The sequence below is a fragment of the Corvus cornix genome, chromosome 2 (assembly GCF_000738735.6).
Source record: "Corvus cornix cornix isolate S_Up_H32 chromosome 2, ASM73873v5, whole genome shotgun sequence".
NCBI lineage: Eukaryota > Metazoa > Chordata > Aves > Passeriformes > Corvidae > Corvus > Corvus cornix.
Genome location: NC_046333.1, coordinates 16,584,254 through 16,596,014, shown reverse-complemented (window position 1 = coordinate 16,596,014; position 11,761 = coordinate 16,584,254).

Sequence of the window (11,761 nt, the reverse complement as noted above, 5' to 3'; positions counted from 1 at the left end):
AGGAAGCTCTGGGAAGCAGAAAATGTGAGTGTGAGGTGAATGGCAGGCAAACACACAGCTGTGCCTATGAAGCATGTGTATCGCCTGGAGGTTTGACTGAAAAGGACCAGTCAGAAGCAAAGGCAGGTGGAAACACAGGACTATCCACAATGCAAGTCTTCACACTCAGAGATTTCAATTGTTCTTTTATGTATCTTCTCTGCCTTGATGCAGTTGCTTTTTAGGCGAATAAAGACAGTTGCCTCTATCTGAATTCAAGAAGAATTAGACTACAAAGGATAAGTACAAATCCATAAAAACAAGAAAAACGTAACTTGTGTGATTTAAAAAAAAAAAAGTTAAAATACACTGCTTTCTGTGTATTCCTGTAATACCACAGAATCTGGACAACTTCCAGCAGTGCATCAAATCATGCAGGTAATATTATGTGTGTGTGTTTTGCTTTCTCCCCTGTTACCACTCAAGGGCTCTGTGTGTGTATGTGTGAAATGTTGTGTCCTGTATTGGTAGGGATCCTATGTGACTGGGCATTTAACCTCCTTGCTGCTCTATGCCAAATTAGACAAAGGAATTGAAAAAACACCCTAACTGAAACTCTTTGTGACTGTCTATTTTCAGACTTGCCACCAGGAAAGCTTTTACTTTGTCTTTAAAGTAAAAGATGAAGATTTATACCCCTCCCAATTGAGTTTTTAGGGTACCTCTTCATAGACAGTTTCAAACAGTGCACATACTATGAATATTTTGGGGGTTTGGCTTCGGTGAAGCATAAAGCATCATTTATGTGTTAAACACACACAGGCACTGCAACTCAACCCAAGAAAGCTCCTGTTACACTTTGTTTCAAACAAAATTTTAGTGTCGTCTCCTTCTGATGCCTGATGATCACAGCCCAAATAGTATAGGTCTGGTTTTAATCTCTTAAATGCAGAAAAGCACTGTCCTTTAGTGAAAGCAGATGGGAAAGCCTGGGATTCCAGGCAATTACCCACACGTAGTGATCCAGGAATAGAGCAGCTGATGATACTAAACTCTTTCAGCCCACTGGAATGGATGAGTCCTCTTTAAGGATAGACTCAAAGGAGTAATATTTTTCAAACTGATGGATTATAACACTTGACAGTCACTTAAAAAGAAGATGAACTTATGGAAAACATAGGCTGAATGCAATACTTCTTGGTACATGGTTGAATTTCCATTCTGAGAGCGCCTACGATGACCCAGCATTGTAATTGGGCACACCTACAGTGACCTGAATAGCCCATATCTAGCCTTCATCACATGCACTGAAATCTCCTGGACACATGAAGTGGCTTGCAGCCCCACCAGCAGCAAAGGACTTGTGTTACTGCTGCATTATTGCACCTTTTAAAAGTAAGTTCTGTTCCAAGGTAATGCCCACACACAGAACATTGTGTCTTGTGGCATGTCCCCACTGAGATTGTAGTAAGTGATTCTTGTTCTGAAGGAGGATAGAGATTTTTAAATTCTATGCTCCAGATCTACTTGTGGGGCAGGAACTCAAGTGAGAATGTCCCAAAGCTGCTTCCAGTGTACATTTCTAGGAGCTTGGCAAAATCTGCAAAATCAGAGGTGTGGACGCTATGACTACATTCCTTAATCCTACAAAAGAATTTGAGGACTGCCAACAAGAAGGTTGCTATTCCAGATCATTGTTTAGAAGCTGCTGAAATCATAGGTCGAAGTATAAGTCAACGTATTAAAGATCACTGCTGGATTTGCAAGAAGGCAGTTTTCTGAAAGAAGAATCATTGGTGTCCATACAAGATTTTACATCTGGTTTTAAGTCACTCCTTCTCCAAACAATTGCCAAAGTCTATCAGCAGAAGGGCAGGGATGAGCTGGGATGAAATGAAACACCTTTTTAGATGTAAAGGCATTTTAAATTTGCTGCTTCTTCTTAATTTTAAATAAATTGAAATTAAGTCATTTCAATAAAAAAGTAACCATTCCATTCAGGAAGAGCCAGAAAAGAGCATCCTGAGAATAACCACATAGGGGATTTTCCCACCAACAATTGCAAAAGTCAAGATGGAATTCTGAAACAACTGCAGGTTGCTAACAAATCTGTAGTTGGCAATAATGTAGTGTGATCAGATGTGCTGTATGTAACTAAAGCAAGATCTGAATGCTGCTCCTTTTCCTTTGCAGCTGTGCCCAGTAGCTGTTTACCATATAGCTGGAAGGCAAGGGTAGCCTGCACTCTTCATTCTTCATGTGCTTTCATGGATTTCCATGTTTCTTTCGCGGACTTGCACTTAGCTATGACATTTATGTGCAGTTATGCAGTGCTAGTGGTGATGACAAAGCTGCCTTCAAAACCATCTGCCCTGGAGCTTCTGGGGACTATTTTAAACATTTCAGTGACCTGGTTTACAGCATGGCCTCAAAACCAGCCATAACTTCACTTTGTGGAGGTGGTAAACTTTGGCATAACATTACAATTCTTGTTCATGGCTGTTATGAAGAAAGAAAGGAGTTTTTTAAACCAGCTTTCCCACTGAAGGCAGCATACAGGCTTGACTTGATTCCCTGCAGAAATGCAGTCCATTGGGCACCATACAAGGGAGAGGCCTGGGCCTTATTTGATTGGAGGCAATCTAGAAGTCCAGTCGATGTGAAATATGGTGCACAGCTACAGCAAACTATAATATGAAAGGGTGTTCCTCCTTGGTTCTCACAGTTTTGCCATGACCAAAATATAATGGTCCAATTCATTGAATGTGGGACTGTTTCTTGTTAGAGGCAAGTCTACATTTGCTCTGTTAATCCCTTGCAGAAGTGCCTACTGAATCCTGAAGTTTATTTTCACTGAGATTTCTGACACTTGAGTCTTTTTCCCAGTTCAGGGAATTACTCTGTTTCCCCATATGGCTCTCATATTTCTGGGGTGTATTTTTGTCTGTATATATATATACACACACATATGTATATGTATATATGTTCTCCTATCCTGCCCCTCATTAAAGTAAACATGTGTACCATGAAATCTCTTTGTTGAGTAGCCAAAGCTTTCTTGCTACCTACCCAAATGCAAAGAACATTCTGCTGTTCTCTGTACACTTCCTATAGTGCAGCTCTGCTGCTGTGTCCATGCTCAGCTATCTAAAATACCTGCTGGGAAAATGCTCAAGTCCTTTAATAATTTTCAGAGAAATTGAACATCCTAACAAAAACCAGTACATCTGCATGAAATAGTAAGAAGTGGGGAGAAGTTCCATTTCTTCCAGGAATTTGAATTCTTACAGGAAGGCTGCAGAAACTGACTGCCAGAATTAGATGTTTATGTGAGTGCTTTCTCACAAACACACATAAGGAGATTTCACATTTTTCCCAACAGCCTACTTAAGATGTTTTAGAAGACTTGGTTCCAGAGGAGTCCTACAGCTAAGGGGAGTTGCAATCAAATCTGGCCGAAACACCTAAATCCCCATTATTTTTTACCTCCTCTTCATGTGTAGATACTATATGTGTGTGTATTTATGTAAAACAAAGGCAATTAATTTACTTGCACAAAATACACTGAGGGAAGAGCTCATTAGAATCAAGGTAAATGATGTTTTGTAAGGTATTGACAGCATGTAAATTTGGAACTGATTTATGTCAACATTAAAGTATGTGCACTTAATTAGCATTGATTTTAAAATGGAAAATGGTCTCCCAGGATACTGTAGAGCAATTCTTTATGTCTTAATTTGCAGCAGATATTGCTCTGAGAAACAGATTTTAGTAGAGACCAACCTATTTTAGGCAAAAGGAAATGTGTAAACATTGACCTGTAAGGAGGAATTGTTAGGATAATCTTCCTAGATCTCGCAGAGAAAAGTCTCCTTCATCTGTCTTCAGTGTTTGCCAGAAATAAGCAAGATTCTTATTTCTTTTGTATCTATTCACATTCCAGCTTTTAGAAAATAGATAGAGGTCTCACTCCCGCTAAAGATATAATTGTGGTAATATCATGCTCAGATAAGCACTGAATGACTGGGCAGATTTACAGAACAGGCTTTGTGGCCCACATTCTGTGCTTCCTTTTCCATTTCTTAACCAGAAATTGATTCTTATGTTCAGTCTTGCAACACCTTAACCCTTTTGTTTGGCATTTTTTCATGGTACATTACCCAATGCAAATGCACAGAGCTGCAAACATGTTTGTGAGCAGAAGTGAAGGCAAGTGAAGTAGTGCTCAGAGCAATGGATCCCAGAGAAATTGACTTGAAGAGATGCAGGTGCTGGGAATAAGCAGAGCACCAGAATTTTGAACTTAGGTGTATTTTCAACACTTTTCTCCCCCTATATTTCACTTATATCTTCACATGGTAATTGGGCTAGACTGACAGTGAGAAGAACTGAAACACTAAAATCCGAAGTTTTTATTTTGAACTGATGACAACCATTTAAACACGACATACTTGCTTTTCTCCATATATAGGATTGGATCTTTGCCAGCTACCATTCATCTTAACACACAGCAGCTCGAAGGAGGACACAGACACTGGCTGCATCAGGATGACAAGGCTGCACAAAGTTTCCAGGCTGTGGAGAGCACCATCTCACAGGAGCAGTCCTTGGGCTTCCATGGGATATAAACTCTCACCGGTCTAGAAACAGTGACTGCATACAGCTCAGAGCTGCAGATCTCTGTGATATATGTTTTATGTAAAGGCATTCATACAACCATGACACTTGTCAGGATAAAACTGCTAGATAATATCACATATCTCTTCACTGCTAAAAGGAAAAGATTTTACAGATAACATAAGTGAAATATTCACAGCTCTTTCCAAGAAAGCGAACACAAGGTTATCACATACATCTGCTGACAGTAACAGATGGCAGCACTAATTGTTGTTCAGAAAGTTCATGTTGTTTTAATTTCCTCAAGGGCAGTGCATGGACATAGACATGATGTGTTTCCATATTACCGCATTTGTGCACTGCCTAGAGAAGTGCTGCTGCTTCCCACCAAAGGTGGGGTGACCTCGAGGCTTCTGCTGTAAGCAGAGGAGAGGGCTAAGCTGAGGAAAAGGGGGGATGGAGGGAGGGAGGGGGAGGGAGACAGGGAGGGAGATGGAGGAAAAGGCCAGCACCATTCAGAGCCCACAGCGTCAATGCAACAAACGGAATTTTTTAAATAGCAGAATATGAATGGAGCAAAATGCGAGCACAATTCAGTAATGATGGTTGATATTTCCACATCCAGTGGAGAGCAGCTACAACCCTACAGATGCAGAGGGGTTGCCAAGGAAACAGACGTGTTTTGCTTCAGATGTGCAGTGAAGCACATACTCCAGACATCCATATAGCCTCATTACCACTGCATCTGAATACCTCACAGCCATTAGTAATGAATTCTACCCTCACAACACCCCTGTAGCGGTGCAGTGGTCCTTTATCCCATTTTTAAAGTAGCAAAAGCAAATAGATTGAGCCACCTGCCCAGTCACACCAGCACTCTGCTGTCCCTGAAATCTAGATTACTGAAATCCAAACAAGAATAGAGCATTTGTACCCGTGATCCAGCCAGTGCTGTGACTTTGATATGGTCAACAATAAGTTACTAGGGAGGAATGTAAAAGTAACAAAACCCCAGCTTGTGATGCTGGCCACCGGACCATTGTCAGGGAATGGTTCCATGTTTATTTCCAAGGATATGCAACACTTTCTTCTCAGAATGTAGCAGGGAAACATGGATGTGGTTCAAGGCTCTGTACTTCAGAATCAAATAATGGTATATGAAAAATCTCTTCTCATCCGCATATCAGTAGTTTTATTTAAAAATTCAATGGAAAGGTAGAGATAAGGAAATGAGCAGACATTACCCATAAAAGTCTGACATTTTATCAAGCTCTGTTCACTTCTGCCTTCAAACCAGCACAGCTCCCTGTAAGCTTGGAAGAGAAGAAAGGGGAATAGTCTTCTCAATTTAGAGAAGATGAAGGAATGGCCCAATTATACTCAAACAGACCATCTGATATCTACCCAGTGCTCAGGCTGTATTTTCCTTGCTCTGTATTTCAATTTTCTTTTCTAGTCTATCCCATGCCCAGCAAATTTTGTTCTCCTTAGAACAAAGAAACAATTAGAACTCATTATTCTCATAGTAGAAATTGTTATGCTGAGATATACATTTTTTAGATTTCTAAAGAAGAAGAAAGAGCACAGGGCTCTCAGGACAAGCTGTGGATGACAGGAAATGCACTGAAAATACAGGCTGTGGTAATGGGCTTTCACTTCTTTTTAAGAAATCTGGAGATAAGTAGAGAGAGCACCAGAAAGAGCTAAATAGTCATCCACAGTGGATGGAATATTCCATAGTGACTTCAGGCTGTATTATGGGTTCAGCGTCGCTGTCTGAGTGTCAGAGCCTGTTCTAAAAACCTCCAAAAGTTTGGCAACAGCCTTTCTCCAAAACAGGGGGTTCTCTAAGCTGTGGCTCAATAGCACAAGGTGAGCTGTGGCAAGGGGGAATGGCACCTCCTGTTCTGCCAGTCTTTGGCTGGGTTGTCAAAGGTGCTGCTTCCTTTTTGACTGTCTAGTCTGACAAAATAGGTAACTGGGCATTAATTCACTTAGATGTTTGAAGATGACACATTTGTCTTTATTGTACAGACCTAATTTCAGTAGTTCTCAAAAAGGGAAAAATACCTGTGTCCTCAATAAATCTTTGATGATTTCTACTGTCTGCTTTTTTTAAAGAAACTTCTCTGCTCATGAGAAATATTGTTCTCAAGTTTTTCTCAATTTTAAAATATGAACAAGTTACCAAAAGAAAATCAAAATAAGTAAGTGCCAAGAGTACAGAATCCCATTCAATTTGCCTTTAGAAACATTCTTAAATATTTATACCATTTAAGCTTAAGTCCCAAAATATTTGCAAGGTCTTTGATGTAGGAATTCCCAGATTTCTTTCCCCCCCCACTCTTTTTCTTTCTAATAAAGTAACCAACACATCCTGTTATATCAAATAAAGTTTAGGGTTTAGCAGAAACCAAAGACAATGAGGGACAGGACTGACTGTGACCTTCTCTGTTTTTATTCCTACAGCCTCTGCTCTGAGTATTTTCTTTTGTCAGATTAATTCAGTCTTTGAAGACTTCAGTGTTGACCTCAGGGCACTTAAGGCATGTCAGCATGGATATTCACATTAAGAAATAGACTCAAGCCCCCAAAAAAACCTACCTGAAACATTAAATTTATTTTTACAGTTATTTGCTCATTCAGAAATATGAGAGGAGAAACATAACAAATCTTTACTGCTAAAAGCATTGTACAAGGCAAGCTGCAGACTGTGTGTGTGTGTCTCCTTCTGAAAAGGACTGTATGGCTTTAACACTGAATTACCACTCATCTAAATCTGTGCAGAAATTTTAACAAATAGTTACAGTTAATACCAGCTGATACATATTGTGATACACTTAAGGAAAGAGAAAGCACAAAAATTTGTCAAAGTAAGGACTAAATCTGCCACTAAATGGTTGCAAATCAGGAGCCCATGTAACTTGCAACAAAACAGTTTGGGACAAAGATTTGTCACAAACACAGCTGTTTAATGCATGGCACAAAAATCAAAAGACATCCTTTCTTTGTGCCTAGAGAGTCCACTCATCGCTCACTCCTTGGTCTCTTTCAAAGAAAAATGAGCTAGCCATGAAGGCAAAAGATGCCAAGAGCAGATAAAGACATTTCTGTAACGACCTCAACTACGCCTACAGTAATTTCTCTCATTTACCTGTAGCATTACCTGCATACAACTGATGAGCCCATCTGTCTCCAAGTAAGCAACACCTCCAATCTAGCGAGCAGCCATTTGTCAAAACCTCCCCCAGGGCTGGAGACCTGCCTTTTTCCTGCTCTTATCAACTATTATTGCCACTTTTATGACTGCTCAGCTGAAGCAGGGATAAATAAGACCTTACCCTGTTCAGAGTTTTTCAAAAACCCCAAAATTCTACTGGCAGCCTTGAAAGGCACAGAAACACTTCTAGGGCAATGGAAACACAATCAGCATTTAGTGGCCCTGAAACCAATAGGGTCCTGCAGCCCCTATCCACAGCCTTTCCTGCTTATAGGGAACCGCACTACCTGGGCACATGCTGCAGCCAGGGCCTGGCCTGTTTGCAAGGATGTGAAGTTTGGAGGGATGTTCCTGCACATGGGCTGGGGCTGCTGTAGCAGAGGAAATGTCAGTGTTGGGTGTGTGAGTTTCTGCTTCTGAATGGGGACACCAGAAATTTGGGGTGGGGATGGGCCTGGAGCATCCTCCTGGTGTAGCGACAGCCTCTGCCAGTGCTCAGCTCCGAAGACACTGTTGTTAGCAGGGCTACAGTGCTACTTTGGTGATGGGTAAGGGTATCCTAGTCTTAAAGTCTGGACTGAGAGCTTGAATACAGACTGAGTATCTGTTCCTTGAAGCAAGGATCCAGACCTCAGTGATGTATCTTGTCAGTTACTATAGCACTGCTGAAGTAAGGATTTTCAATTTACCAAAAATAGTGTGATTCAAATCCTCCTGTGCTTCAAACCCCTGAAAGAGCACAGATCTTTCAGATAGCTGGAAAGAATCATTGCAGAAGAGATTTCACATTTCACTCCATAAATCCAGATGCATGTGACCAGCAGCCCTCAACACTTCACCATCAGTGTCAAGTCCAGTGACTTTGTATCTGCTGGTTTCCTGGGAGGCACTGTGGTATGGACACAGATGAGGCGAACTACAGCACGGATAGAATGAAGTCTTCTTTGAGTTATGTCAGAAATAGTTTTTATTAATCAGCCGAGGACTATCCATAATACCCCAATCCCTAATACAGACCTTAGCCTGGATACTTGCATGGGGTTTAGCATGTTTTAAAAGTACAAAAATTATGGGTATCTGTTACAGTTCCAGCCTAAGTCTCTATTATCAAATGACTGTGCTCCTGCTGATTTGTGAAAACTCAGCCCATTTCGTGAAGATCTCCATGCTACAGCGTCTGCAATTTCTAGGTATTTTGTTCAGATATTGAAACTAGGTTGGGCTTCTGGAACAAATTCCCCTTTAGTTGCTGTTAGATACTGAATACAGGCAACTTTCCAAGGAAAGCATTATTTACCCACAGGAGTACAGCAATGAGCAACAAAAATGCTACAACAGCAAAATAGCCTCAACACATCCCAGCCATTTCTAAAGCTTGGCATGTCCTGGGGACTGGCCAGGTCCCACAAACTCCTGCTTCTGCGAGGGCCAGGCTGCAGCAGGACCCTCAGTCAGGTCAACTCCTGAGCTTCAGTAAGGGTCCCTCTCCCAGAGCCAGCCTGGCCTGTTTCACCAGTACTTCCATGTGCTCTCCAACCTGTTTCTTATCAAAGAATATTGTGCCCAACCTGGACAGAAACAAATCTTCAAAGACTTTGATACCTGCATTTTAATTTAAATATGCCTGCAGAGCTGGCCAAATTCTGAGATTATCAATTCTGAAATATATTTTATCAGCAGCACACCAATAATACTGTAGGTATTTATTATCTTATATGCAGGGTAGGAAACACACTTTGTGTTCTGGCCTCTGGAAAACCAATGCCAGGAAGACTGGATAAAAGCAGCTATTTTCCATATAGTTGGCTTTGGGAGCAATTGAAAAGGTAAGACAAACAGAGTTCCCTCTCCTCCTAGGATATAAGTGAATTCTCAAGTGCATGTGCAAACACACAACCTGAAAGACATTTTCAAGGACATCAATACTTCAAGAGCTAGGGGTGATACCAAAAGGCGTGAAATGCTGCAAGAGCGCTGTCATGGAAACAGGTCCTCTCTAGGTATGAAAATGCCACCTCCCTCTCTCCTAAGGCTGTATAGGTCCAAATAGGACAAATCACCTTTGGTTATGCAATATATAAGCTTTGAGAGTTATGTGGTGTTTATGTGGTGCTTCATAGATGAGTATGAGCGGGAAGCCTACTAACAACAAACCACGAACTGAAACCCCCTTCACACACCAAAACCTGAGAGAGCAGAAGTACAGGTGCACATCAAGGGTGGAAATGTGGGAACGGTGGATTTTCGGTCTTATGGCTAACCAGGAAAGGAGAATGAAAGGCAGAATGGATAAAATAAGAGGGAAAAAAACATTTATGGCAGGTCAAATCCAAGTATTTGCAGCTTCCCACCCAGTACAGCTGTCATTGCACACCTCTAGCCGTGCCAAAAGGTGGAGGAAAGCTTGACCACCCTGGGACAAGGGCTTCAGGAGGTGGAAGCAGCTGAGGATAAAAACTGCTGCCTCAGACAGGATCACAGAGCTTGCATCTCTTGGAAGACTTGCAGTATTGGACACTATTTTTCAAGGATTGATCAGTGGAGTTTGAAATGTATTATGTTTGTATGGCACACAAGGGAAAATCATCCTCAAAGGTTTTACGAATCAAGCCAGTATTAAAGTTACTGATATGGCAGTAGTTTGAAGCAAAGGTTTAAACAAATCTAGGTACATGTTCAAGAAGAAATGAAATACAGAGCATTTTCAGGCATAAAAACATCTTTAGCAATTTGTCTTATCTATTGGTATAAAGCACACGTTTCCATTCTCCTCTCCTAATAAAACCAACAAATGTACTTCTCCTTCAACAAACAGCGTATTTTACAGTATATATTAAATCTTTTTACTTTTTTGACCTCCTCAGTAGAGTATGAGGCTTTTATTTGAGTTTGATGTAAAGCACCTCCAGCTCTTTACTCAAGACACCTGCATTTAATCTGTGAGTATTCTCAGAAGTTTTTTATACTCTGCAAGAGAAGGCAGCAATCATGCAACTCAGATGTGATTACCAGTCTAAATCACTCACCAGGCTAAACTTGCTTTGAAAGCCCAGATCTATCATGTGGACTTCTGAACTGAATACAACTTGTGATTTAAAACAATGAAGTAAGTCAGGAAAAAGCAACTGTGACCAGAATACTCTGTCAACATTCCACGTGCACAGAGCTCCTGAAGACATTTAATACATGTTTAGATTATTGACTGCAATATAATAGAAAAATACCCAAAGGAGAATTAAAGATACCTTTAGCAGTCAAGTGATGATAACATGGAGCTCAGAGAAGGCTCATTTATCTAATGAGAAGCAGTTCCCAATATAAACATAGTTAAGAGGTAATGATGAAAACTGAGGTTTGCATGCCAAAACCCACAAATATATCCAGAGAATTCCCAATATAAGATGGCATTTAATTAACCAAATTACCCAACTTAATGTTCCAGCTGAGCAAAATACTTTAGCATATTCAGGATACTCTAATATTACTTTATTTTACAAAAGTTGGTGGGTGGGAAGTGCTTTAATGAAGAGACAGAAATGAAGCCAAATGTGATCGAATTTTCAGTGGAACAAATGTTTAAATATAACTGATTGAAAGCCCAAGAATTTCTTTCTGAAAGTTCTGACGAACTAGTTTAAACTCCTATACATCAAATTACCTAAACACTGGAGATTGTTTTTTCCTTTTTCCACTTTTCCCCCCTTCTATCTCCCTTCCCCCCTATTTCACTTTTTTATTTCCCTTTCTTTCCTCTATGTTTCCAATGAAAAAATGGCAAAGGGAAAAGTTGAAGACATTGATTTCATGAGAAGATGCAGCAACTTTTAAAAATCCTTTTCCCCCAGTTCTTCTTTTACAGAAAATGCTATTTAACCAAGACCAAGGAGATTATATAAATATATACATATATGTAAGTATCTATCTATCTGTATAAACATGACAGGC